The sequence below is a fragment of the Mauremys mutica genome, chromosome 12 (genome assembly GCF_020497125.1).
Source record: "Mauremys mutica isolate MM-2020 ecotype Southern chromosome 12, ASM2049712v1, whole genome shotgun sequence".
NCBI lineage: Eukaryota > Metazoa > Chordata > Testudines > Geoemydidae > Mauremys > Mauremys mutica.
Genome location: NC_059083.1, coordinates 32,069,804 through 32,076,924, shown reverse-complemented (window position 1 = coordinate 32,076,924; position 7,121 = coordinate 32,069,804).

Here is a 7,121-nt window from a genome sequence, read left to right as displayed (position 1 = left end):
ACCAGGATTTTGTAATTTACCATTGTTTTTTCACAATTTTTGTTCTTTTCATTTCTCCTCTAGCACAATGGTGACAAAGTGGAGAGGCCGTGGCTTATGTACTCAAAATCCCAGAATGCTGCATACTGTTTTTGTTGCAAACTCTTCCAGTCTAATGTTTCAGCCACATTGGGTTCTACAGGAACAAAGGACTGGAAAAATCTAGCTAGAAATCTGGCATGCCATGAGAAGGCAGGAAATCACCAGAGAGCATTCCACAGGTGGAAAGAGCTTGAGATGAGACTAAGGTTAAAGGCCACCATAGATGATCAGCATCAAGAGAAGATTGCATCAGAGTCTCTTAACTGGCAAAATGTTCTGAAAAAGGCTCATTGCCATTGTGAGATTGCTTGCTACCAGTGATGAGCTGCCAAATTTTTAACAACTGGTCCCCTCCTCCCCCCCCCTCCTGTCCCATCCAACCCCCCCCCCCCATGTTCCTTGACAGCCCCCCCCCACCCATGCCCTATCCACCCCCCTTCCCTGTCCCCTGACTGCCCCTTGCCACCCCATCCAACCCGTTCTCTCATTCCTGATGGCACCCCGGGGACCCCTACCCCATCCAACCACCCCTTCTCTCTGTCCCTTGACTGTCCCTGGAATCCCTACCCCTAACTGCCCCCCACCACCCCATCCAACCCCTGCTCCTTTCTGACTCCCCCCCTGACCCTTACCCCCATTCAATCCCCCTGTTCCCTGCCCTCTGACTGCTCCAACACTAATCCACCCCCCCCAACTCCCCTGCCCTCTATCCATCACGCCCTCCCTGCTCCCCTTACCTTGCTGCCTGGAGATGGGGTCACAGCTGGGCTGGGACCCGGACACTGGGGCAGGAGCCGCGCCACCCAGCCGGACCGGCCGCAGACGCCGGGACAGGAGCCCTGCTGCGCCGCCCGGCCGGACCCGGACCCGGCCGCGGACCCCGGGGCAGGAGCCGAGCCCCACCCGCGGCCCCCACGGCAGGAGCCGAGCCCCACCCGCGGCCCCCACGGCAGGAGCCGAGCCCCACTGCGCCGCCGGACCCGGCCGCAGACCCCGGGGCAGGAGCCGAGCCCCGCCCGCGCCCCCCACCCAGCTGCGGACCCCGGGGCAGGAGCCGAGCCCCGCCCGCGCCGCAGGACCCGGCCGCAGACCCCGGGGCAGGAGCCGAGCCCCGCCCGCGGACCCCAGGGCAGGAGCCGAGCCCCGCCCGCCCCGCTTGCTTACCTGCCTGCCTGCCTCCCTCCTGTTCAGGCTTCCCGCGAACATCTGATTCGTGGGAAGCAGGGGAGGGGGAGGAGAAGGGGGCGGAGCAGGAGAGGAGCGGGAGGTGAGCTTCAGCCGGAGCTTTTGTTAAATTTAGCAGCCCTTATAGAACTGGTTGTCCTGGAACAACCGGTTCTAAAATGGCTGCTAAATTTAACAACCGGGATCGCGGGAACCAGTGCGAACCCGGCTCCAGCTCACCCCTGCCTGCCTGGCTCTTTAGCATCCGGTTCTCTGTCCGGCGTCTAATTTTAGCAAACGGTTCGCGTGAACCGTTGCGAACCGTCTGCAGCTCACCCCTGCTTGCTACCCAAAACCTAGCCCTGCGTAGCACTTCAGATCAGCTGTATGTGCCAAAGAATGGAAACTTCCTTCAAATTGTGGAGCTGATGGCTGAGTTTGATGCTGTACTCCAGGAGCATCTAAGAAGAGTCACCACCCAAGAAATGTACACACCACTACCTTGGAAAAACAATTCAAAATGAGATGATACAGTTACTGGCAACAAAAGTCAAACAGAAGATTGTGGCCGATCTGAAGTCAGCCAGATATTATTCTGTTATTCTGGACTGCACACCTGACATCAGCCATACGGAACAAATGACTTTAATGGTGCATTTTGTAACAACAACAGAACCTAGTGAAAATGTCCCTGCAATGGTGACTGTTAGAAAGCATTTTCTAGAATTTATTAACATTGATGATACTACAGGAGCTGGTATGACAAATGTGCTTCCTAAAAATCCGGACGATATGGGAATTGTGATAGCTGACATGAGGGGTCAGGGCTATGATAATGGTGCCAACATGAGAGGAAAGAACAGAAGAGTGCAGACATGGATCCGAGAGTTAAACCCGCAAGCTTTTTTTATCCCATGCAGTTCTCATCCATTGAACTTGGTGGTCAGTGATGCAGCATCAGCTTCTACTGAGGCTGCTGAATTTTTTTTAATGTAATTCAAAGCATCTATATATTGTGGATAACTATAACCAGGATAACTATGAGTGGCCAATGTGATGCAGCTCTGAAAAAGGCCAATGCACTTCTAGGATATAGCAAGTGAGGTATTTCCAACAGAGACAGAGAAGTCTTAGTCCTGTTATATAAGGTCCTGGTGAGACCTCGTCTGGAATACTGTGTGCAATTTTGGTCTCCCATGTTTAAGAAAGATGACCTCAAACTGGAACAGGTGCAGAGAAAGGCTGCTAGAATGATCAGAGAAATGGAAAACCTACCTTATGAGAGGAGACTCAAAGAGCTTGGCTTGTTTAGCCTAACCAAAAGAAGGCTGAGGGGAGATATGTTTGCTCTCTATAAATATATCAGAGGGTAATTACCAGGGAGAGAGAGGAGTTATTTAAGTTAAGTGCACATGTGGACACAAGAAGAAATGTCCATCAATAAGTTTAGGCTTGGAAGGTTTCTAACCATCAGAGGAGTGAAGTTCCGGAAGAGCCTTCCAAGGAGAGCAGTGGGGACAAAAAACCTAAATGGCTTCAAGACTGAGTTTGAGAAGTGTATGGATGGTATAATGTGATTGCCTAAAATGGCGTGTATCCAATCTGTAAGTGCTAGCAGCAAGTATCTCCAATGGCTGGTGATGGGACACTAGATGGGGAGGGCTCCGAGTTATTACTGAGAATTTTTTCCCAGGTGTCTGGCTGGTGGGTCTTGCTCAAGGTGTAAGTGATCACCATATTTGGGTACAGGAAGGAATTGTCCCCTGGGTCAGAATGGGAGGTTTTCCACCTTCCTCTGCAGCTTGGGGCATGGATCACTTTCAGCTTTAGACTGGTGCAGGGATTCTCACACTTCATTGCACTGCAACCCCCTGCTGACAACAAAAATTACTTCATGACCTCAGGAGGGGGGACTGAAGCCTGACCCAGCTCCAGCCCCACTGCTCGGGGGGGGGGGCAAAGCCCAAGTCCCACTGCTCTGGGCAAGGGGGGGGGCAAAGCTGAAGCTCAGGGGCCTCAGCCCCAGGCGGGGGGTTTGCAACCTGAGTCCTGCTGCCCAGGGCTGAAGCCCTCAGGTTTTGGCTTCAGCCCTGAGCAGTGGGGTTTGGGCTTCAGCCCCAGGCCCCAGCAAGCCTAAGCCAGACCTGGCGACCCCATTCAAAGGGGGGCCACTACCAACTTTGGGGTCATGACACACAGTTGAGAACTGCTGGACTAGTGTAAATGGTGGATTCTCTATCAGTTGAAGTCTTTAAATCATGATTTGAGGACCTCAGTACCTCAGCAGAGGTCTGGGTGTATTAGGAGTGAGTGGGTATAGTTCTGTGACCTGCAATGTGCAGACTAGATGATCATGATGGTCCCTTTTGGCCTTAAAGTCTGTAAGTCTAAAGTGTTTAGATAAGGAGCGGAGTCTCTCTAAAAAGATTTGCTGTGGCTCAACACGAATGTATGGGCTCAGTGCAGGAATTATGAGGGGAAATTCTCTAATCTGTTATACAGGTCAGACTAGATAGTCCGCATGGTTCCTTCTGGCTTCTGTAGCCAATTAGTTCATTTTATTATCTATTGTTGTGCTGTGTGATGTTATGATTAACTCATATACTATGTTACATATAATGAATATACGCTAAATAGATTTCAGTTGTAGGATAATAGAAGTACAAGATTGATAAATATTCAGGAGTGATCAGTATGCATTACGGATATAAGTAAAGCACAACGGAAACGCAAGGCCTAGGCCGAGGCCAGTAAGATTTCAGCTTAGCTATATGAGGCCATAGGCTTAAGAATGCCGGACGTAAGCGAGTGACCAGAGAATGACCCTCTGCCAGTAAGGTCAGAAGACTACTAGAAAGATGTGCCAACAGGTGATGTTGCAGAAAATGGAACACAATGTACTGTTCAAGATCATGAGATCCCTTATTGTAACATTGTTTATAACAGATGTCCTGGCTCCAGCGTACATGTTATGCATCGATGCTAATGAAAATAAGAGGAACTGCACACAACATAGGAAAAATGGGGCCCTCCAATATTTATGGGGTGTGGAAATACAGATAAGGAAAAGGAGGAGTGAAACCTTCATGCGCATGCATAGAGGGTTAGGTCTAGTCAAAATGACAATATAAAAGAGGGTTCCCAGCAATGTTCCCGCTAATATTTTCCACCCATGTGCAGAATGAATTTTGTTATGTGCACATAACCAATATTGAGGTGATGTGCGCCGCCACCACTACAAATAAAAAACCTAGATATAATATATACTTTTAAACAGTTCATAGGTATGGAAGAAGAAGATTAAAACAAGGGAAAATTAAGGTGCCCAGCTTAAGATGGTTATTTAATATGAAATCAAATAAGAAGATTAACACTGCCCTTGGAGTACATGTATTTTATCATCCTTTCTAACAACTCAAGCAAGTAAACACACCGAAATATGGCATACTGAAAATAGCTATATAAATAAAACAAAATCATGGCCATTAAGTGAAAGAATAAAAAATATGCACCAAAGGCTAATTTAATAACCTACTCAACAGTGTATTTATGCAAGTTTTCAGCTGCAGACGTTTGCCCTGTATTTATTTACTTCTGAAAACACCAAAAGTTAGATTCTGACTGTGTGGAGACATCAACTATTATAGAACCCACTGCGACGTTCTGTACCTCGTGGGAACACCCTACATCCCCATGTTCATCCTTATAATATGATTGTGGGGTATCTAATGAACAGTTTGTCATGTCGGGTGTCTTTGGCAAGCTCATGGTATACTGAGCATTGTTGTTATGGTAATGTTACGGGTTGTAATTTCATGTATATATATAATTATGAGGCTGAAAATGTGCCCTCATGACTTAAAGCAAGCCCAGGCAAAAACTCCCCCAAAGCAGAGGGGCAGTTCACACCTCATCAGGACATGTATGAGACCAACCCAACCCAGCCCAGCCTCACAGGAACAAAGGACACTGGCCTAGGCAATAACAAAGGATCTGTTGGACTCTGGATTGAATCACCCCCCTTCATTTGGTCAGTTTGGGACGGCGATGAGGTAATGCTCACCTGATCCTGAGGTGGGGGACAAAGCCAAGAGGGAAGAAAGAACATGATAAAAAGGAGAGATATTTGCCAGGCTCTTCCACCTCCATCCACAGACATCACCACCAAGTGACTGAAGCACTGATCAAAGGGGAGAGCCTGGCTGACGGGCAACCAGCCAGCCTGTGGTGAAAAGCATCAAAGTTTGTAAGGGCATTGAAAGTATTAAAATCAGCTTAGAATGCATTTTACTTTTATTTCATTTGACCAACTCCGACTTATGTTTGATTTGCAATCACTTAAAATCTATCTTTGTAGTTAATACATCTGTTTGTTTGTTGTACCTGAACCTGTGCATTTGGTTTGAAGCATGTCAGAGACTCCCCTTGGGATAACAAGCCTGGCACATTTCATCAATTTAACAAAGCAATTGATGAACTCATATAAGCTTGCAGCATACATCAGGAATACCTGGACACTGCAAGATGGAGGTTCCTAGGATTGCATCTGGGATTGGAGATATTGGCTAGTGTCATTTGGTTGCACAAGCCAAGGAGCAGCTTCCATGCCAGAGGCTGTGTGTGAACAGCCCAGGAGCAGGGCTTCTCACAGCAGAGCAGGGTAAGGCTGGCTCCCAGAGCAGAGCTGGCTCCAGGCACCAGCCTACCAAGCACGTACTTGGGGCGGCACCTTGGGAGGGGGCGGCGATCAGAGTTTGTTTTTGGGCAGCCCCACACGGCACTCAGGGCAGTGACTTGGGCAGCACTTTTTTTTTTTTTTTGCTTGGGGCAGCAAAAATGTTAGAGCAGGCCCTGCCCCAGAGTCAAGGATTAGAGTGACCTAGCAGATCATTGGTCCAGACAACACTAGAGGGAAACATCACAACCACATTATCATGTTTACTTTCCTTACTATATCTGGGATTATAATAAAAGTGTCACAGGAAAGATCCAAATGAGAACTCTAGCCTGTGTCCTTGCACATAGGTTGTTAATCCCTGGAAATTGCTGAAAGCAGATTTAATCAGGCTCTATCCAGTACCAGAGAAGTGATACCAGTTTGTACTGACAGGTACAGATGATTTTTCAAAATAGGTAGAAGAATTTCCACTTAGAACTCTGACAGCACATGAGGTCAAGAAGAAGACATGTAACATTATATATAAGTTCTGTCCTTGACTTTGTGGGTCCTGCATTTCCTGGCAGATTTTGCTAGCCTCAGAGGCTCACTGTGACCCTCCACATAGCCCTTCTCTCTCTGCGGGCAAGGGTCACAGCTTACTGAGCCATTTTCATCATAAACCAACAAGAGAGGTGAGGAGAAGCAACCCTCCCTCACACAGTCTCTGTTGTCTCCCAGTCTCAGTGATTAATCTGGGAGGAGATTGGAGAGCCCAGGCCCACCCTTTACTCTGGGCTCCAGCCCAGGGACCCTAAAAATTAGCAGCTATGGTAGCTGACTTTTTGGAAATAGGACATGTACAATTCCCTGGGCCACTTCCTCACAGCAGCCTCCACTCAATATCTCCTTCACCATTACCTCAGAGCCTCCTTCCTTGCACCTAATATGGCTTTGTAGTACTTCATTCATCCAACAGCATAACTCACTTCTAGTACCTACCCCCTCACCAAGTAACTGGGAGGCTTTTAACTAGTTCCAGCCAGCCCTTGGTTGGCTTCAGGTGTCCCAATCAATCTAGCTATCTCCACTGCCTTCTAGAAGGATCTTCATTGGCCCCAGGTGTCTTGATTAACCTGGAGCAACTGCCATTTGGTTACCATGTTACCAGGGATTTGTTTAGCTTGGAGCTAACACACCTGTTCCTCACTACTTTATT